At 49.0% G+C, this 22,432-nt stretch overlaps 1 long non-coding RNA gene across 1 annotated transcript in view; it reads left to right on the top strand.

Moving 5' to 3' along the window:
* LOC109384268 (uncharacterized) overlaps window positions 1-13,168 on the top strand; it is an 85,650-nt gene extending 72,482 nt beyond the window's left edge. The window contains exons 5-6 of the long non-coding RNA XR_002124373.1: window positions 11,171-11,253; window positions 12,046-13,168. This is a non-coding gene — a long non-coding RNA (uncharacterized LOC109384268). The remainder of the gene's footprint in view (window positions 1-11,170; window positions 11,254-12,045) is intronic.
* Window positions 13,169-22,432: the final 9,264 nt, after the last annotated feature.

Here is a 22,432-nt window from a genome sequence, read left to right as displayed (position 1 = left end):
GACTAAGAAGTCCTCAACTGTTCGACTATGAAGATCGGTAAAGAGAATGTCTCCCTCTTCCTTAAAAGCATGGATGCTAAGAGATTTCATTCTTGATTGGAAAAAAACCATCACTGCCCACCTAGGTTTGCTACAAGATAATCTAGTCATTGCCTGAACATTGTTCAGACAACAGGGCGCTGCGTACAGATGTTAACGTTTTCTAACATCTCTTCTCCTTTCGTTCTTGGGTGTCTTTGTGGATGATGTTAATATGCCTACTTGGGAGGTCTGTGGGGCTCAGCCTCCCACTGAGTTACTTAGTGGTGAGATCACTGGAATTGGTTGATATGACCTAAAAGATGGCTCTATAATAAACTCGTGGGCATTCAAATAACATGGGCTATGGGACCCATATTTTTTGAGTTTGTGATTATTAAGATTGAAAATCACTCTAGCTCTGTTTGAAGAGCTAGCTGGAGGAAGAAAGAGAAACCCACTGGGACAACCTGAGTTGCAATGTTTTCGGCACATGTTTTCCGTGTGCATCACTGTGACTGACAGGAGTGCAAAGTGGGTGACCAGGGCCGTTCTCCCACCAACACGTCCAAATATTTTCCTCCCACCTTCTGAGGCTTTGCTCCCCATTTCCTGCCCCTGCATCCTGAGAACACCGAACCCCCCAGGGCGGCTCATTTCCCACAGTTTGATTCCTTAATGTTTCAGTTGTATGACGTGTCCCTGCTTAGGAGGGCACCTTTCCTCTATCTCAGTCATTGAGGTAGTGGGTCTCTGCATTTAAACAGGCTTTTGAGAGGAATTTAAGTAGGAAATGGCTCCAAGAATGAACCCTCAAAGATCCTTTACATTTTCTAAGAGAAGTTTATAAACTCAAAGGGATCTCTATGTAGGGAAAACTTTTTATGCGGGAGTGTCTAAAATGGTTTGATTCAACTAACCAGACATCTTCAGCTCCTCACTTCCTGACCTCAAGCTGGTATTCTATTTTTAAACATTCTTCCTCTGATGCATCATGTCTTCAGGGAACCTCTTGGGTGTTTGCCTCCTAACCCCCGACCTGTACCTGACCTGGAACTTGGACAGTGGCTCTGAGTCAGCATTGCTTTCAGCACACTCTCTGGGCACTTTGGACATTTTTTTAATAAAAAAATAAAAGTAAAGGACTCAATTTCCCTGGGTCTCACACTTCAGCTCTACATTGTCTCTCCCCCACCATACAAGCCAGTCATCAGTACTCAAGTGTCCACTTTTTTCGCTCCTTCAGGCACCGGGAAGAAAATAGGCTGAATCCAGTAGTTGACAACCTGGACCTGTGACTGGTGTCTGAGGGTGTGGCAGTCTTGTGGGACTGAGCCCTTAATCTGTGGGATCTGAGGTTCTCTCCAGGCAGATGGTGTCCGAATTGAGTGGAATGATAAGACACTCCACTGATGTAGGAGAATTGCTGGGTGGTGTGGAAGAAATTCCCCCCCACACACACACACATTGAAATTGGCTTCAGAACCTGTTTACCTTGTGATTTCTTCTTTGATACATTGATTTCTTAAACATGCATTGCTTAAATTCCACAAATTTTGTGAATTTTCCAGTTTCACTTCTGTTATTGTTTCCACTTTGTCCCATTGTGGTGAGAGAAGATATTTTAAGGATCTGTCTTTTTACATCTACTGAGACTTAATCTGTGACCTAATGCATGGTCTATCCTGGAAAACATCCCACGTGCACTTGAGAAGAATCTTTATGCTGTCGGTGTCAGGTAGAGTGTTCAGTGTGTGTCTATTAGATCTAGTGGGTTTCTGGTGTTGTGTATGTTCTCTATTTGCTTTCTTATCTTCTGTCTGGTTGTCTATCCATGATTGAGAGTGGAGTATTAAAGTCTCCAACTACTATTGAAGAACTTTCTGTTTCTCCCTTTGTCAGCTTCTGCTTCATATATTTTCATGGTCTGAGGTGTGTGAGTGTTCATTCTGGTAGGGGGTAGGGCCATACTGACATGGAATGAAAAACCACTGTGATGGGGGGAGGGGAGGCACATGCCCACTGTGCCCTTTCAACTACCAAATAGTCTGCTTAATCTGTGCTTTATCTTTATTTATTGCTTCCCATTTATCAAAATTTACTTTTGTTTTCTTCTAGATTTTTGTGGTTTATATTTTTCTCTTCTTTAACACATGTGCGATTTATTTTCGTGTGTGGGGTGAGGTATGAATCCAACTTTCCTCCCCTATATTGCTAGCCAGTTGTCCTGATCCTATTTCTAAAGACACTTGTACTCTTGCCCACTGAATATGATGTACCCACTATTTCTGATACACTGTTCTGTTCCATTGACCTGCTGTTGATCCATGTACAACATCAGTACAAGTGTTTGACTGCAAGTAGAAAACACCACCAGCTATGCCTTAGACAGACAGGGTTTTCTCTTTCGTATGTAACTGTAAGTCCAGAACGGAGGCTTTCTGGCACTGGTTTGGTTTCCTAACACTGCTATCAGGGACCAGGCTCGTCTCTCTTTGCATCCGTCATCTTAACCATATCTGTCGCTTCCTGGTCACGAGATGGCCACCACAGCACTAGGTTTCATCTCTGCTTTCAGAACAAAGAGAATGGAGTGGGAGAGGGGTGCCATAGCACCTGTCCCTTTTCATCAGGAAGCACAAGTTTGCCCAGAAGCCCCCAGCAGACTTCTGCTGTCTCATTGGCCAGCACTGAGTCACATTCCGCTTCCCCTAACTGCAAGGGAACTGGGAAAGTGGGTAACTGGACTGTCCTAAGTGGTTTAGAATAACCACATTGCCTTGGGCTGGGTATAAAATTCCCACATAAACCAGCGTCTGGATTGACTTACTGTGGCATAATAGTTTCCTGAGAGAATACTGTTGGGGCAGCTATACAGGGAAACAAACAGACACAAGCTTAACGCATAGCCTCTCAATGTGGCTAAATGTTCCCACACTGAGCTTATTGTTCAGTCCTCAGACATGTCCAACCCTGCCCAGCAGGACTGGATGATCTATTTAAGCCATGCCCCCTATGTAACCTCACAGGGAGAAAGTAGAGGGCACTGCTATTGCCATGTAGAGCCCAACTGGGTGGGACAGAAGGGGTGGGAGGAAGGACTGTCTTCAACCATTGGTGGAGACTGGCTGCTTCTGTTACTCTGGTGTGCTAGTTTTCTACTATTGCTCTAATAAATTATCCCAAATTCCCCGATGTGGAAGTCTTCAGTACGCTTGGTGTCAGGCCTGTCCCCTCCCTGCTGCTCTGTTTGGCCTCAGTCCATCCCAGCTGCCTCTCAGCTGGTCTCCTGGTCCATCTGGCCCAAACATTGTGGCCACAGTGAGCAAGTCACTTTGCTTAAAATCCTGCAACAGCTCTGGGTTACCTGTTGGGATGAAACCCCACATCCTGGCTCCTTAGGCTGACCCTTCAGGACCTGGTACCAATTTTCATTTCATCTCCCAGAATGTGGAGAGAATTAGATTTCCCCCGTTGTTCCAGGTCACTTCCTGCCTCTTCACCTTTGCAGGTGTGGTTCTTTCTGCCTGATGCCCTTCCTCCATCCCACATTTGCCAACTCCTATTCATCCTTCAGGGCCCAGCTTGGCTGTCACCTTTCCTGGGAAGATTTTGGGATCAGCCGGGATCCTGTAGATGCAACAGAAACTGATTCAGGCTGGTCCACATAAGTGGGGGAGGGATATCCCCAAAGGGCTGCTAGCACAAGGGGAAAGGATGCTGGATGCTTGGGGACACTGCACAAGTCTATACCACCCTCTCTGATACACCAGCGTGGGCCTGGTGCCCCTGTGGACATCCATGGCCCTCGGCATGCACGTCAGTCCTGGCGCTGACCGTAGTATGTCCCTCATGGGCGACTGCTTGTCTGCCTCACCCCTGTGAGCTCCTGGTGAGGATCGCACTTTGCTCAATTGCGCCCTCCGAGTCAGCACACTGCCTGGCACACACCGCTCAGAGCCTGTGGATGTGGCAGGAATCTGAGGGGCAGTTCCAAACTCTGAAACACAACACACTGAGAGATCTGTGAGCCGTGGAAAGGCACCGATGCAAGGCAGATGGAGGGGAAACTGAGGCTGGGAAGCTGAGGCTTTGCTGCTCGGGGCTTGCTTTTTCAAGAATGGGGAGATTGGCGGTGCAACTTTGGAAAAGTGTTTGGTGATGTCTAGGAACATTACACAGATGCTCACCCCCTTGGCCTGCAGGTCACCCTCGGTGTATGCCCAACAGAAATGAATTACATGCCCACTGAGACATTATGTGAGCGCCCAGAGCTGCTTTACTCAAGAGAGCCCCAAACTAGAACAACCCCAAATCCTCCCTCAGTGGAATGGAGATATACTGTGGACTATTCACAAGATGGAAAGAAAGTTCATGTCAGAATTGACTCACTGTACTCCAGTTTAGGGTTGAAACAAAACGTTAAGACCCCTCATCCAACTGAGAAGAAAACCCCAATCTATTTGGGAAGCAGTTTTTTTTTGTTTTTTTTTAAGATTTTTTTTTTATTGGGGAATTGGGGGGATGGGAACAGTGCTGGGGAATTGGGGGAAGGGGAACAGACTAGTTGCTGTCGTTTTGTTCTTCAATCTAGTTGTGGAGGATGTTGCTTCACTGGCCCAAGTTGGCACCATCATTACGCTCTTCCCGGGCGAGGCAGATCAGTCGCCGGCTTCTGGACGGCCGCTCTCTGCGGCTGCTGGCTGCTCACGCTGGCTGCTGGCTGCTCACGCTGGCTGCTGGCTACACACGGTAGCCCATGGCAACCCACTGCCACAGGGGCTGCAGCCTACGCCATCGCCAGCGACTCATAGCAGCCCAGCTCCAGGTTGAGCTGTTGTTCAGCATCTTAGCTGTGGAGGGCAGTGTCACTGGCCCTCATATGTGGGATCCGAACCGGGGCCCTCTGGCGTCCCAAGCGAGTTCTTAACCATCGCGCCACTCGGCCGGCCCTGGGAAGCAGTTTTAACCCACAGGAATTTAGAACTGAGTAGCGTGATGATGCAGCAGATCAAGCTAGAGCATTTATCTTTTTGTGTTAAGCTCGGAAATCCACTTTGTATCTTTGGCATTTTAGGAACTTACAAAGTTTGAGAGAATTGGGCATTTTTGAGTGTTAACATCAGACTTGTGATTCTAATTTTAAATCTGCTTGAGTCATTGATTTTGACCCGTGATTGTGAGTTGAAATCTTACTAAGTTGGTAAACAGTTTTTGAATATTTAAAAATCACCATAATTGTAAGTTCCGTGTTTCTGATTGATAAGGATCACTTTGGGACTTAGGAAAATTTGTTAGTAGGATAATTGAAAAACTTAGAAAAAGGAATATAATAAACTTTGATTGCAGCTTAAAATGTTTAAAGGAGTTTAATTAACTAAGTAGGTAAATGGTACAAAGATTAATCAAAGTTCGCCTTAAAAATGATTGTTAAAATTGTCTGGATCTATTCCTAGAAAAAGATTTGTAAATTACGTTTAAAAGCTCAAGGAAGAATTGGGGCTTAAAAACCAAAGTGTTTCCGAAAAGTCTTTTCTCTGCTCAAAAGCTGCCCTCAAGAACGCTAGAAAAATCCTTGGATTCCGACCAGAAGGAGGCTTGAAGGAGGATGACTCAGCAGCCACCTGCCGAGCCATGCCCAGGATAAATAGGGCACCAGGCATGGCAGAAGGTGCCCGCCAGGGGGCGATGTGAGCCCTGGAGCCAGGTTCCCACCTTCCTCTCCCTGCCCCCAACTTGGAGGTGCTCCCCAAAGCAGCCATCCAGCTACTGCAGAGACCTGGGGTCCCCGAAGGTCCCAGCCCCTGTGCCTTGTGGTCTCTGTAAAAAACACAGGCCCCCTGGTCCTCCTGGTCGTCGGAGCCTCTTGTTGCTTGGTGTTGCCCTCTGTGGTCAGCAGAATGATGGTCCCCGAAGCTACCCAGGCCTTAATCCAGGGAACCTGCAAATTTAACTTATATGGCAAAAGAGACTTAGCAGATGTGATTAAGTTAAGGTTCTTGAGATTAAGGGGAGATTATCCTGGATTACCCAGGTGGGTCCTAAATGTGATCACAAGTGTCCTTATAAGAGAGAAGCTGAGGGAGATTTGATGAAAGAAGGCAGCAATGCAAGCACCAAAGCAAGATGCTACGTTTCTGAGTGCAGGAGCACAGTTCTAGAAGCTGGAAAAGGTGAGGAGACAGATTCTCCCCAGAGCCTCTGGAGGGAGCAAATCCCTGCCATCACTTTGATTTCAGCCCAGGGAGACCCTGGACTTCCGGACTCCAGACTGTCAGGAAGAAATATGGGTTGTTTTAAGCCACCATGTTGGTATCATTGTCACAGCAGCAACAAGAAACTGGTACACCTGCACGGAGCATTTTACTCCTCTTGGCTCACGGCCAGAGGTCCAGCTGGGTTGGGGGGGGCAGGGTCTTTGCTGACTTCTTTACCCAATGGGGGGCCTGGGGAGATTTCAGGCCATCATCATTGTGCCTAGAAGCTACTGACATCTCACCATCTCAGGCATTGGTGCAGAGTTCCTGAATTTGGCAATGGGCCCATTGTCAGTGGCTGTGCTAGTGTCACAATGAGCTCTGGTCTCTGTAACTCTACAGGTGGTACACCCTGGGGCCTGACATTGAGGCTGTGCATCCTTTCCTCTGCCCACCTGTCACTAATGCAGCCTACCTATCCCTAATGCAGCCCACCTGTCACTAAAATGCAGCCCACCTGTCACTAATGCAGCCCTCCCCTGCAGACTTCCTTGCATTGTGGAGTGGATTGCAAAGTGGGCCTGGACCATGGTGGTAGCCAATATCACCTGTCACTATCAGTGGGCCTCATACTGCTGGGGGTCCTGGGGGTATTGCACCCCATACTGGTACCTCCTGCACCTCAGCATTTCCCCCCTCTTCCTGTACTCTTGGCAGGTATGGTCCGGGTTTCCATGACAGCTCAGAGATGCCTGGTGTTAGACTGGGGGAGAGAAGCCAAACATTTCACAACAAACCCCCGAGGCCACACCAATTCGCATCATGGTTAAGTTGAAGTTCTGAGTAAACGGGATCTGTCCATATGATTGTGTTTGATCCAGAAATTTCCAACAAGGAATGGTATGCCTCTTGGGGAGGGGCAAGACAATCTGTTGGGGTGTGGATAGAAGTGTCAGAACTCCCATTTGTATTGGGTTGTCGGAAAAGTCATGACACATTTTTGCAACGAAAAACATAGAAAAAAATAAGTCATGACTTTTCCGACAACCCAATATTTATTTTTAGCTTATTCTTTTAAGTTTCCATTTCTTTTCATGTCTTATGTTATCTTTAATGTATTGAAATAGGAGTATAAATATGTATAACTAAATAAATATGAAATGGTAGGGATAATGCTTTGAAATCTTTGTTGAATGAAGATAATGGTGAATAAAAGAAGTTTTTACACCATTAACTAATCCATTAGCATTTATTGATCATCTACTGTGTGCAAAGATCTGTGCTAGATGCCATGGGAATTTTTTAAGAGAGAGAGAGAGCATAGGGTATGGTTTTCAGCAAAGAGGTTAGGAGTGCTATTCTGCGTGACAATCTGGGGAGGGTATCTGTAACTCACACCACAGACAAGGGCTGATTTTCCTAGAATGTAGAGAGCATTTACAAATCAACAAGAAAAGGACCAACAGCCTCACTGGGAGAAAAGATGGGCAGAAGAGATTCACAGAAAGGAACTACAGATGGCTGTTACGCATGCGAAAGGTGCTCCCTCATCACAAGGGAGCTGCGTGTTAACCAGTTTTCCCGCTGGGCCCACCAAGATCCACAAGTGTCAAACATACTGTGTTGATGAAGATGAGGAAGTCAGACAGTCTACTGCGACAGCGACAGCTTCAGAATTACCACACCCACCCCCCTCCAAGCTGGCCACTCATCCTCTGGGAATTTACCTATAAATATACTCACCTATGGGAAATAGTTACATAGGTCCATACAGTGAGGTACTACTCAGGCTTAAAGAAGATTCAGGAAGCTCTATGTATACTGATATGGAATGAGTTCCAAGAAATGTTGGTAGTGGAAATGGCCAGGGGCTATAATTTGTGTAAAGAGAAAGGAAAAAAGAATATGTATACATGCATAGACAAACCCGTGGAAGGCAGGCTGCAGGTGGGAGAGGCAGAATCAGAGCCTTCCTTGGGGGGCTGCTACCCAAAAGAGGGAAGACCCCTGGACAGGCGGAGAGGTGAGCTGGAAAAGGCTCCAGGCTGGGATCCAGAGAGCCCACCCAACTCCAGGTCTTCAGGGAGCCACGTTAAGTTCCCCAGATTGTTTCCTTGTTGGGAACAAACACTGCTCACCCCTTCAGCCCCTGGGTTTGCTGGATGTCAAATTAACACAGACCCAATAGTTTTTGCTGTCAGTCACTGGGGGATTTCCTGTGCAGGCTCTGTGCTCCAGGCAGCACATATATTATTTCATGGAAACCTCACCACAGCCCTGAGAGAGGGCCACTTTTTGCATCTCAGTTCCTGGGTGCTGAAAGTGAGGCTTAAAGAGGTTAAATAATTGGCCTCATGTCACACAGTGACAAAGTAAGATTCCACCCAGTTCTTTCTTTCCAAAGCTGAGCCATATTCCTTTACTTGTGTCAGTAAGTCGGTAAACACACGTCTGGGTCGGTATTTTGCTGTCTCATGAACCAACCTTGGGGGTCCCCAAATACACCCAGTCCCTGAGGGGGCTGCTGCATCACGTGTTCTCCTTGTCTCTGTGGGTTGATGCCCGCTGCCTGTCTGTCCTTCCCGTGCCTCAGGAACAAAGTGCGTGGCTGATGGGGGTTCGGTGGCAATGTGCACACACGCAGTGCTGGACAGCGGCAGACATGCCTGCCAGCACTGGGAGAGGCAAGAGAAGGCTGCCTCAGAGGGGAAAAGGCCCTAGTTCTCCCCAGTCGCCCTCATGGAAGAGGAAGAAAGCCACAGCCACCCTTCAGAGAGGCTTTCCCACCACACGGGTTAGAGGAATTCCCCGCCCACCTGCTCCGTCCCCTTTGGCTGTGTCACGCGCTCTGCCCTTCATCCTGTATTTGAATGTTTTCCTTGCTCAGGCACTCAGGAAATGTCTGTTGAATGAGCATAGAGTTCATCCCTAGTTCTCTGCTTGCTCCCATGGAAGAGGACCGTGAGGGGACCCCAGGGCCACCATCCAGGCCTAGGGCCTGCTTCCGGCCCCACCCCAGGTGCTTCCTAGGGGAGAAAGAGGGAGGCGTTAGGTGCGCCCTGGTTGGAGGCCGGCTAACAGATTGGGGGGGAGTCCTATGTAACCCGTCAGGGGAGCGGATTTGGCTTTCTCTGGTTGGTCCTAAATTGGGAGCAGAGACAAAAATGAGGGAAGCTGACAATTACTGATTATGTCCTGGCCTTTTGGGTGTGTACTGCTGCTGAGCTTGTGGCTTGGCTGCCTGGCTGGTTTGCTGTACTTGCGCAAGAGTTCTATCTTAATATGTGGTCTGGCCCTGGTCAGTTTGTAATTCAGCCTCTCAAGACCGGCAGTGCCCTGGGCTTGCCTTGTGCCTGCTTCTCCCGTCCTGTGCGGGTACGAGGTCCTGGGGCGCCCTGAGGTTGTCACCATCTGCGGCCCGATTCCCGGTTCTGGGCCCCCCCTCCGCCTCTGCAGGGCCACAGGTTTGCGCACCCCCACGTCCTCCCGCCGCCCGGACCCTGGAGGCGTGGGGAGCAACGTGCCCTGCTTCTGGCGCGGCTCCGCACAGTGCACACGCAGGTAAAGCGGCCTCGGGCGCTGGACCTGGGAGGAGCCAGAGTGCTGGACGCCACCTGGGCGCCCAGGTGAGTGCGCAGGGCAGGCGGGGCGCCATCGCTTGGGAAGCTGCTGCTGCTTTGGGGCGCAGTCCCTCCCTCCTCTTCGAACTGGCACCGATAGTGGTTCACATCTGTTGATCCTGCTTGGTGGGGAAGGACAACAGCTTGTGATGCCAAGGGGTAGCGCCAAGGTGATGTGTGCTGGGAGCAGCGAGATGTTCCCGGAGAGCTCAAGGGAGACTGGGAGCCCGTGGGTCTGCCCTACGCTGGCCGTGGCCACTAGGCGACAGGAGGAGGAGAGCAGGGCAGAGCCATACCCGTTGTGACTTCGTGTCCTGCGGTGCCCAGTGGGTTACGGCAGGGGTCAGCTGTGTTTTACCAGATCCTGTGGAGCGCATGTACTCCCCCTGCCCAAAGGCAGCTCCTGCAGCCTCCAGGGGGCCCCAAGTTGGACACACCCAGCCCCTGACTTGCAGCTCCTCCTCCCCTCCCGGCCTCAGCGGCTCTTGGTCACATCTAGTGATGGCGCCTGTAAAAGCGTTTCCCACGGCCTGGCCCGCAGTGAGCACTCAATAAACCCTCACTCTACTGCCAGGCTGAGCTCACCAAGATGGGGGTGCACTGCCCGATGGGGCAGAGATCACTCTAGGGTGTTTCCCAGGGGGGGTTAGATATGTGCCTTCACAGAGTAAGAAGTTTGTTCCCTAGTCAGTTCATTCAACCCCCAATTGGCTGATGGAAGAGTCTTCATAATCCTTGCTAATACCTGATTCCTTGTTTTCAATTACAGTTGACATACAACATTAGTTTGAGGCATACAACGTAGTGATTAGACATTTATATACCTTACGAAGTGATCCCCCTGACTAGTCTAGTGTCCACCTGACACCATACATGGTTATCACAATATTATTGACTGTATTCCCTATGCTGTACTTTACATCCCTGTGACTGTTTTTACAATTGGGAATTTGTACTTCTTAATCCCTTTGACCTTTTTCACCCAATCCCCCAGCCCCCCTCCCACTGGCAACCATCAATTTGTTCTCTGTATCTATGAGTTATTTTCTGTTTTGTTTGTTCGTTTACTTTGTTTTTTATATCCCACATAAAAGTGAAATCGTATGGTATTTGTCTTTCTCTGTCTAACTTATTTCACTTTGTATAATGGCCTCTAAGTCCCTCCATGTTGTCACAAATGACAAGATTTCATTCTTTTTCATTGCTGAGTAATACTCCGTTGTATAAATGTACCACATCTTTATCCGTTGGCCTATCGATGGGCCTGTCAGCTTAGAGCCCTCAGCAGGCAAAGGGATCTCGACAGAACATCATAATTTTGTTTTGTTTCCACAGGATGCGTTTTTACAGTTTCCTTCTATTTGTGACAAGAGATGCTGGTTGTCCAGTTATGGTGGTTGACAAACATTCCACATAAGGTAAGCTATTTAGAAGCAGTTGACTGAGAGAAAAGCATGCATTAAATAATAATACAGTGACCTGAAGATGTGACAGAAGTCAGGAAGACATAGAAATGATGGAAGTTTGGAAAACGCTGCTCTGAGGCAAGACGATCACTGGAACTCATCATTTTATATTGTGTTTTTTTCCTGGGCTTTTCTGGTGCCTTGAACCTGGGCCTAGAGGGTTTTGAAACCTAGAACAAGTATTTATTAAATATGTACATGGCACTTTCTGTGTGGCCATGCACTGTTCTAAATGCCATGCTAATATTATCTCATTTCATCCTCACAAACTATGAGATGACTACTATTGTCTGACTTTACAGATGAGGAAACTGAGGCCCAGTGAGGTTAGCTAACTGCCCGGAGGTCAGAGACAGCATTTGGACCCAGGCTGGCTGACTCCAGAACCTGTGCTGTCAACTCCCACCAGGCCCCCAGTTTCCTAGCCCTTGTGCTCTGAGGTGCAGTGTTGGCACTGCAGTTTTGTTCCCGTGTAGCCTTTTTAAAGTGTGTTCCCGGGCAGAGGGTGCTCTGTAGAAACGTAGGCCATTCCATGCCTGGCTGCCTTGGAGCCTCTTGGGGTTGCATCATCCTTTACCACAGAGGTACAGAAGGCTACGGCGTCAAAAGGGGCCCTGGCTTTGGGGGGATGTGGGAGACGAGGGGTGGAAATCCTCTCTTTAGACTACAGACTGCTTCATTGGCTGGTGTCCCCTGGTCAGGGAAAGCTGATAGTATTGACAGTGGCAGTCATTGTCCTTCTAGGACAGAGTTGGGGGAGTACTGGTTACTGAAACGTGGAACAGACACCGCCAGACTTCCCTCCAGGATGGGGGCGCGTTGGAGAATGTCCCAACTCTGGACAGTGGGTCAGTGGACCAGGTATCCGCTTGCCTGGAGAGCAGCCTGATCTGGGCCCCGAAGACCAGAGGAGGCACTTTACCTCCCTCCTTCACGTCATGTACGGTGTCCTTCCCGGCATGGGCAGCCTGGGGCCTTTACTCCTGCTCCTTGGAACTAAGGGTCTTCTGCTACCAGACAGCACCCAGGACATGGAGGATGATGAGTGGGACCCTAGGGGGAAAATAGGGGTGAGGTCCTGGTGACAAATCACCAGAGAGGGAGCTCCCTGGTGGCCACAGAGAAAGCCCAGAGGTACTAGAGGCCCCTGGGCTGGGATGTCCCGTCCTGTCTCCTAACAAGCTCTGTGGATCTAGCTGTCCCCCAGGCTCCAGGGTGTGGTCTGCCCAGCATTGTGAGCTGCAGGAGGGTGGCTGTAGTCGGGGACCCAAGGCCACCATAGGGAAAGTGATAGGGTGGCCTCAGGTCATCCCATGCATGATAGGACCCACCTGTCCCTGTACTAGCTCAGAGAAAGCGTCAAAGCCTGGGCTGCAGGCCCCCTGACCATAGGCCCAGCCCTTCGGGGGGCACATTTTGCTTTTGTGTTCATTGTTCCAGAAGCAGGAAGCAGAACTCTTCAAGGAAAGAGACTCATCAAGTCAACCTGGTTCCTGTCCTCCTCCTGGGGGCCTCACGGAGATTCAGATTCAAGCCTCCCCACCCTGGAGACCCTGCCCAGAGGTAGTGCCTCCCACGCCCTCCATCCCTGAGAAGAGAACTTGGGCAGAATCCCCTTCTGGCTGCCTGTGTCCTGGGTGCCCTGCCTCTGTTCATGTTTCCTCTGAGAGTCCTAAGGCAGCCCACCTCACAGGCCACCTCCCTTGCCAGCTCCCAGGAGAATGTAACAGCCCCCACCCCACTCCCTTCATTGACAGGCCCCTCCCTGTCCACAGATTGGCCCAGCCTATGGCCTGGCCTCCGGGGCTGAGGAAGTATGATATGCTGAAAAGAAATCAGGTTGTGGATGAGCAAAACTACCTAATAAAATGTGAAACATCTAGAGTGCCAGGGTTGCTTCCTTCAGGCACTGGTGACACTGCATTCCTCGTCAGCATCACCCAGACAGGGTGTGACAAGCCCAGGACCTCAAGCAGCAGACCTGATGTCCTTACATGAGCTGGCTGGACAACAGAGACCCCCATCCCACGAAGGAGGCGTCGGAACCCGTTCAAGTGACCCCAGATCTGAAACTTTGTCACAGCAAGGCCGTACTCAGGCCTGGCTAGGCAATCCCCACTCACCTTCAGGACCCTGGATTCCACAAGGAGGGTCAGGCACCTCCTTTATGCTCTCATATCCCTGATTTTTAGCACGTACCACTGCCTTTATGTCTCTATCAAATACTTATATAATGCCCACTTTCACTATGTGCAAGTCACTGTCGTAAGTGCTTTACTTATAGCCACAAAACAACCGATGAGACTGGAAGTGCCGTTATCATTTCCATTTAACAGAGCAGTAAAGTGAAGCACAGAGAGATTAAGTCACTTGCCCAAGGTCACTGAGCGGGGAAGAGATAGAGCTGGATTCAAGTTGGGCAGCCTGGGCTCCGGAGTCCCCATGTTCTTACATGCAGTTGCCTGTCTTCTTGTCTGTTCCCCCTAAACTAAGCTTTGTGAGGTCAGGGTCAACGCCTGTTTTATTCACCTTTACATCCATAGTAATTGCCATAGGGCCTCAGTAAAGGTTTGCAATTGAAATCATGAGTGAATGGATGAATGAAGACCAAGGTCACCGATACAGTGCAAAAGTGACGGTAGGAATTACTGTATAAACCCATCTCTATTATTGTTGTTCAGACATTTCATCAAGTGCATGTCATTTTTTTTTTCATTATTCCTGCTCAGCAATTACTAGGACTTTGTAGTCTAAACAATTCAGCTTAGAGATATTTTCTTCCCTAATTTTTTCTATTATTTCAACTTCTATGTTTAATGTTTTCTCTAACATCTATTAGGTAGATGTTGAAAACCCTGTCTAACTTCCGCGTCTTATAACCGCTCATTTTTCATCTCTTCCTCCTTGTGCACCGTGTTCTGGGAAATTCCCGTGTCGTGAGCTTCCAGGTCACCAGTTAACTGACAGTTTCAGAATTTGTCAGTCATGTTTGCGGTTTCCAAAGCACTAAGAATGTTTCCTTTTCACAGCAGCCTGTTTTTTTTAAAAATAGATATCTTCTGAAATTTCTCTGCAAATATAAACTATGATCGATTTAACTTTTTCTTCTGCTTACTGCATTGCTTCACTCTCCTGAGTTGGTTTTTTCCGTTTGTGGCTTTGGTGTCATTCTTTGAGTGTGCTGGAATTCCTTAGAATGTTGCTGTTTCTCGGTTGTCCATTCATATCTGTAGATGAGGAGGTTCTGAACAAAACTGTTGGTTACTGGAACGTCCTTCCTTAGGCCAAGTGGGAATTCCTGTCACCTAGCAGTGTCTGAAGTCTCTGATTGCAAGAGCCCTGGCCGTGGCCATTGTCAGGTGGGGGCCAGCGGGCAAGGCCCATGGGCAGGTAGAGTGAGTGGATCCTATCTTCTGAATAAAGGGCCCCACTCCAGTGTGGGACCCTTTCGATGCTGGGGTGCTGCCCTTTTCCGTGGCCGTAGCACCTGGCTTCAGAACACCTGTTAGCCATACTTGGGCCTTTGGCCCCTGGGAAAATGTTGGAGTCAGTGGTTAAGGGGTGGTTGGCAGGGGTGGGAGGTTGGGGGGGACTGGCTTGACTAACCTGTGGATATCCCTTCTAGTAATTATGGGGTGCCTTTGGCCTGCTCCTCCCATCCCCCACAGCCTCCTACCTGGTGCTGTGCCGCTTCTACAAAAGCTTGTTTTGGACTTCTCCTCCTCCTCTGTGGGTTATGGGGCCCTCAGTCTGTGGGTTTCCTTGTCCGTCTGTCCCATGATCTTTGTGTCTTATGCACCTGCCTTTCCTACTTTTCTCAGCTTCCTCAATCCATCTGGATTTGGTGAGGGACGAGAGGTACCTGTGTGCTCTGTCTGCCATCTTGAACCCCACACCCATCTTCAGACCCTGGAAACCGGATAACAAGGCTCAGAAACCCCTGGGGAGCAGGGCCTCGGGCTTCCTGCATCCTCTGGGTGATGTCACTGGGCAGGTTCCTTAAAGGCAGGCTCCTTAGCTGGGGAAGAAGTCGCTGCATGAGTTCCATCTGTAGCTGGGTTGAGACGCACAAAGAGGAGCATTTGGAATCTACCTGCTGCCAGGGGCAGGGGTGTGCCGGGGAGAACGGAAGGGAGACAATGGGGAACATATGTTCCCAGGCATCTGGCTCTCTGCACAAAGAGCAAATTCTAGCATGTGCATCCAGGGGCGGCGCCTCTCGTGGCCCTCACGTGCCACCCAGGCTCTTCGTGCCATTGCCTGATGAGGCAGAGAATAAAAATTGACACGCGGGGCACTCCGTGCGCGTGCTTTCTGACACACTGCCACTTCCTTTATTCAGCAAATGCTGAGCAGAGGCCTCTTGTGTACAAGCAGGGCTTGGGTGCTGGATGAGGCAAATTTCCCATTTGTAAGGAGCTTAGATTTCGATGAGGAAGCAGTGGTGTAAATAACAACAAAGCCCCTCTTGGAAACCCCCACCGAGGAGGTGGAAGGATTGGAACAGTAGTGGCTATGGAGGAGAATGGTCTAGGCCAGTGCCTTTGAACTTGACCTGGCACACAGATTACTCAGAGAGTTTTGGTTAATGCCGTTTCTGACTCAGGAGATCTGGGCGGGGCCTGAGATGTTGCATTTCTACCAGCTCCCAGGTGCTGCTGCTGCTGCTGGTCCATGACCAACACTTTGAGTAGTAAGGGGAAAGGAAGCCACAGCTTCCTGCTACCCCGTTGGTGCCATGCTGTAGGTGATGTGGAGATCCATGGAAGCCCCACCAGGAAAGAGCTGCCCCTGTGGCCTCTAAGGGAGGAGCTCTGCCCAACCTTAGGCCCACACAAGCCTGAGTCTCACTGGTGGGTCAGCCAGGCTACAGGTCCCTGCTGCCTGACATCCATCTCACTGGCCAGGGCTTCATGCCAGCCCCGAGGGAAAGTGCTGGGGTTGGGTTGTCTGGGTTGCGCAGCACCCATCAGCGTGGGGACTTGGGCAGGAGAGACCCTCTTCAGAACTTCGGAGGCTGGCTGTGATCCGGGGTAAGGGTCTGGGTCAGACTAGGTCCTGTGGTAGTCCACCTGTTCCTCAGGTTTCGGAGTTTGTCGTAGGGTCCCTGTGAGTACTGAGACCTGTTCGTGAAGCGAGTACACATGGCAGGCACCCAGGAACCTTTGGGGCTGGGTGACTCAGCTCTATTCAGGTCCGCTGCCCTGTGCTTTGCTCTCATGGGTTTGCTTAAGGTCAAGGTAAAGGCTCCTGGGCAGCTGTCAGTCCCTCTCCGCTGCAAGCAGCCTGTGAGGTTGGCTCAGGGCCAGGACACACATGGGCCGTTCTTGGACCAAGCTAGGGAAACCCTCCCCAACCACAGAGCCTCAAGAGTGTTCAAGGCACAAGATGCGCATGTAGGGAGGGCTACTGACTCATGGTTAATAGGTTTAATGGTTAATCCAGCATGTGACCAAGACAGGCTCGCTCTGTGGGGGCCAGAGGTCAGGACGCTGCCCTGTTACCTAACAGATGCTTCAAAATCCTGACATACTCTACACACCATCAAGATCTTTGAAAGGGTTGTACATTATAATGCTTATCTGGAGGGATTTTGCTTACTCATTTGGGGTTTGGGAGGTTTCTCTTGCTGGTTTTCCTCTTTTCAGCCCCGTCTCGTTCAAGTCTTGGCCCCACACTGTGGCCCAGAAGATCTTTCAAAAATGGGAACATAACCATATCTCTGCCTTGCTTGAACCTGTTCGTCAGCCTCAGGGCCAGGGTCAGGCTTGTGGGCTCTGTGCTCAGGGCACCACACCTGCTCCAACCCCACACATTCTTCCGGGGCTCAGATCCTCTTCTCCCAGCTCTCCTCCCCCAGTCTCAGGACCTTTGCACATGCTGTCCTCCTTCCTTGAATACCCATCCCATCTCCCCCACCCTACTCTTAGACCTGTGCCTTCTCTCGGTTCTTCCCTAGCCCCCATTCAGTTCATGTCTTCTACTGTGTCCCGCTGTGTGATTGGAGTCTTGGTAGATGGAGGGAAATTGCTAGAAAACAATTTCAAGGGCCAAGTGGAACAAATAACTGTGTGTATTTGTTTCCTAGGGCTGCTGTCACAAAGTACCACAAACTGGGTGGCTAACCACACAGACATTTACTCTCTCACAGCTCTGAAGTCCAGAATCCCAAATCAAGCAGAGCCATGCTCCCTTCAAAGGCTCTGGGAGACCATCTTTCCACATGTTTCTGGGGGCTCCGGGTGTCCTTGGCTTGTGGCTGCATGATTCCAGTCTCTGCCTTCGTCCTACATGACCTTCTCTTGTTGTCCTCAGGCCTCTCTTCTGTGTGTTTCTTATAAGGACCCTTGTCATTGGATTTAGGACCCCGGGCAATCCGGGACATTCTCATCTCTAGAGCCTTAACATCATCACGTCTGCAAAGACCCTTCTTCCAAATTAGGTCACATTCACAGGCTCTGGATGTTAGGATGTGGACATATTATTTGGGAAGCCACCATTCAGCCTATTACAGTGTGCAGTGACACTGGAACTCCAAACACTATAGAACAAACGCAAGAGTGAGCCTACTAACAGCTGGGAGTGAGTCAGGCAGGCAGGAACGAACCCGGTGATGGCACAGTCATCCTCATGTGGCTGCAGACAGTGTGGAGAGGACAGAGAGGGGACATCAGGATTCTGGCCCCTGCCCCGTCACTCCCACCCCGGGCCAGCTCTTCACCACTCTGAGCCTCTTCTCCTCTTCTGAGGCAAGGCGAGAGGTGAAGACACTTCTCAGGATCACACTGTCTCTAAATCTCCATCCCTGGGGACCCTGCAGTTGATTGACGTAGGCACAGAAGGGACCCTGCCGCAGCAGACACCCTGAAGGAGTATGGCGTGGGGCTGAGAGCGGGGATCTGGGTCAGGATGCCTAGGTTTTGCTCCCACCCCTGTGGCATTAACTGTAAGGCTTGAGGAAATCATGGAACCTCTCAGCCTCGTTTCCTCGTCACTCACCCACCTCTGAGACTGCCCAGAGCATGACCGAGGCCACGCCAGGGATCAGCCGGGTGCCCACGCGTAGCCCCAGGAGCCACTATTAACCAGCTGTCATGCCTCAGAAAAGAGGGTTGGGACCCCATGCCTTAGGTTGGGTTCCTTCAAAGATTTAAGTAGAAACCGGGTTTTTTTGGAGGTGGAAGTGAGACAGGGAAGGGGAGAGAGACAACAGGGGATGCTATCAAGCAGGTTCCATCGTGACCCGGCCGAGGGAGCTGGGGTGGAGCCCCCAGCACAGCACAGCAGCCACCGGTTGAGGCTGCTCCGGGGTGTTCTGCTCTGATGATTCTGACTTGCCCTACGTGGATCCCTTGAGCTCCTGCAGCCAGAGAAAGCCCACCGGTACCTGCAGGAGGTGCCATCAGAAGGCACCAGAAAAGAAGGCTGTGGATCCCTTTCCCACAAAACCAAAGGAAATAAACAGACGGCAAATAGCGAAGGGTGAATCCAGGTAGCTGGATAAGGGAGAGACCAGCCTCAGGCCTCCCACTTTGAGAAGGGTCAGCTAAATGAGGCTGAGGGTGGCGGTAAGATTCCAGCCGTTGCCAGACATTATAGTTCTTGCATCCGGTTAAAGCTCAAACCGGTGGCTGGTGACAACAGTACACTGGAGATGGAGACAACGCCCTGTACATGAGCACTTGACAGCCTGGACCCATTTGAGGAAATAAAGCTCAGGTATGAGACTGGCCAAAATTCTACCTCCTGGAAACTCAAGCTCAGCTCAGACCCTCTCCGGCCATCTCTCCCCTGGTCCCAGAGCCTCCTGCGACCACGCTTCTTCGCCTTTCTACACATCAAGGGCCAGGCAGTTTACGGAATGAGAATGATCACCCAGACCCGCAGAAGAAGGAAGGAAGGCCTCCCTTATGTAAACTAAGGCAGAGCGCAAGAAAACATGGCCAAATGCTTTTCAGTGAAGTGTGTATAACGTTGATACCAAAACCTGACAAAGTTTGTAGCAAGGAAGGAAGAGAGGGCGGGAGGAAGGCAGGAAGAAAGGGAGACAGGGGTGGGGGAACCACAGCCCAATCTTACGTGTGAAGATTCATGAAAAATTTGAAATAAAACATTAATAAGCAGAATCTAGCAGCACATTAATGGAATAATACAACTTATTTCAGGAAACTCACTCCTAGAATGAAAGGATGGTTCAGGATTTTTTTGAAAACTCATTAATATAATTCAGGAAATTCATTAATATAATTCATCAGATTCATAGATTTGACAAGAGAAGTCATACCGTCAACTCCATAGATGCTCAAAGGCCAGTGACAAACTCGACAACCATTCTTGATTAAAAAAGACAAACCATAAAAGAATCCCTTTATCCCCATGGAGCGGAGAAGGGCTTTCTAATTATGACGCAAAACCCACATGTCAAAAAAAGACAGAACTGAAAACTCGACGACAAGAAAATCCAAAAACAAGCTCTACATGCAAAAAAGTCAATAAAAATAACATGCTAACAAAGTCAGAAGACGGACTGGAAAAAACATTCACAACTTTTATCACAGGCAAAGAGCCAACCTCCCTAACATATAAGGGGCTTGTAGAAATTAGTAAGGAAACCACAAAACGAAAGAAAAAAAATAGACAAAGGACACGATGAAACATTTTCTAGAAAAAGAAATACAGATGCATCTTAAAGATAATTAAAGATGCTCTATCTCACTCAACGAGAAAAGAAACACAAAATAAAACTACATTGAGATGCCATTTGTCACCCATGATATTAATAAGACGCCACAGGTGTGGAGATAGTGCACTGTGTTAGGAAGATGGGGACAGTATAAATGGGTGTGTCCCTCGGGTGGGCCAGGGGGCTGCCTCTCAAAGCCATAAGCTCCCTTATGCTTCCAGGAGGCAGTCCCGATCCTGGAATTCCATCCTACAGATACTGGCGCACACATTCAAAATAGTATACGTTCAAAGTTATTCACATCAACATTTTTTGTCAAAATATTAGATGCGATCCAAGTGTCCATCAACAGAAGACCTGTTAAATAAATTATGGAAATCCAGACAATGGAATACTATGCAACTGTAAAAAATGAGGGACTCTCAGAGGTACACAGTACTATGTGGGAAATAAACACAAAATACAAAAAACTACCTTTTGCATAAAAGGGAGTAGAATAAAAACACACATTTACAGGGTCGGCTGAGTGGCTCAGTTAGTTAAGAGCTCGCTCAAGAGTTTGAGCTCTAAGCAATAGAGGTTCAAGTCCCGGCCCAAGCTGAGCAGCTGCTGAACTGCCAACAGGTGGCAGGATGGCTCAGCTAAAACAAAACAAAACAAAACAAAAAAAAACAAACATTTACCCTTACTTATATTAGGCGAAAAATCTGAAAGGATGCACAAGGAACTAAAATTGTTTACCCGAGGGTGGGGTGGCAAACGTGAACCATGCAGACGCAGTGGGATGGGAGAGAGAGCCTTTTCATCATATAACTTCTTTTACATCTTCTGTTTTTGAACCATGTGAATTTACTGCCTATTCAACAATTTTAAAACTTAATGCATGTGTTTGAAGATGCTTTAAGATTTTTCTGGAAGAATATACATTGTTGGTGGCAGTTATCTCTGGGCAGTTGAGGGTGGTGGGGGAAAAGGACTTTGACTTGTCATTTGGGCCTTTGGGTTGTTTGCCATGTACACATACAACTTCTCAGTCAAAAACTACTAATTAGTTATTTATGTTGCCGTGTCTCTGAATACACAGGAACAAGCCATCATGTGGGTTCCTCTTGGGCGTGGGATTATTGGGGCTAGGGCATCAGAGAAGGAGCTTTCCTATCGTTTCTTACCTAAGTCTGTGATTTTTACATGTATGCTGTAAGAGACAAGAGGGGAATTGAATTAAGAGGATCTCTTCATCATCCCTCCCCCCACAAAAGGGACATGGGTGAACTAAGGAGAGTTTGCAAAGATGAATTTTTTTAACTTTATTGGGGAACAATGTGTTTTTTCGGGGGACAATGTGTTTTTTTCAGGACCCATTAGCTCGAAGTCAAGTTGTCCTTCAGTCTTAGTTGTGGAGGGAGCATGCAGGAGTTGAACAGGCAACCTTGTTGTTAAGAGCACGCGCTCTAGGGGGGTTGTTACTTTGTGAGGGTGAAAACGGTAACTATTGCATTGTTCTGTACACCTGAAACTAACAATAAAAAAATAAATAAAAAAAGAGCACGCGCTCTAACCAACTGAGCCGCCCACCAGCAGCTCAGCTCAAGTTGTTGTCTTCAATCTATTATAGTTGTGGAGGGCGCAGCTCACTGGCCCATGTGGGAATCAAACCGGTGACCGGCGACCCTGTTGCTCAGAGCACGCACTCTAACCAACTGAGCCACCAGCCCACCCAAAGATGAGTTTTTATAATATGTAAGATCTGGGAGATCTAAGCTGCTGCTGGGCGGTGACTTGAAGAGGAATTTCAAAGGTAGGCCAGAAATGCCTTAAGCTTGTAGTGCTATTGGGGGAAATCCCCAAAGTTATGCCCTCAGGGAAGAAGAAAGGAACTGAGGATGTAAGATCTGGTTTTGTTCCCTTTGTGATTCATCAAAACTTCCTACCCAGAGCAGCGAGGCCTGTTCTCTAGACAAAAAGATAATTGGACATTTTATGGTTACTGTTTCTTTGACTTTCTGGTGGACCACGGGTTTTCTTCACACAGGTGTAGTGCAAGAAGCATTGAAGACCTGAGGACCTGAGACCCTGCAAAGCCCTCTCCCTGCCCTGCTCTGTGACTCCCACCTTCTTCTGACCCCAGGTTCTTCCAGGGTTACAGGCAGGGGCCAAATCCAGTGAGCCCAGCTGGATGTGAAATGCTGTGACTGCAACTGAAAAAGAAACAAAGGAAGAATAAAGGGTCAGGTGTTATGATGGTGATGATGGCGATGATGACAGCTAATATTTATTGTCAGGCCCACTCATTATCTCATTTACTCTTACTACCTCCACTTACAGCTGAAGAGCTTAGAATCAAAAAGGGAGGTGAGGGGGCCGGCCGAGTGGCGCGATGGTTAAGAACTCGCTTGGGATGCCAGAGGGCCCCGGTTCGGATCCCACATATGAGGGCCAGTGACACTG

The sequence above is a fragment of the Hipposideros armiger genome, unplaced genomic scaffold, assembly GCF_001890085.2.
Source record: "Hipposideros armiger isolate ML-2016 unplaced genomic scaffold, ASM189008v1 scaffold_93, whole genome shotgun sequence".
In the NCBI taxonomy this organism is placed as follows: Eukaryota; Metazoa; Chordata; class Mammalia; order Chiroptera; family Hipposideridae; genus Hipposideros; species Hipposideros armiger.
Note: the sequence above shows the minus strand (reverse complement) of the source record. Positions and strands in the feature narration are given on the sequence as shown.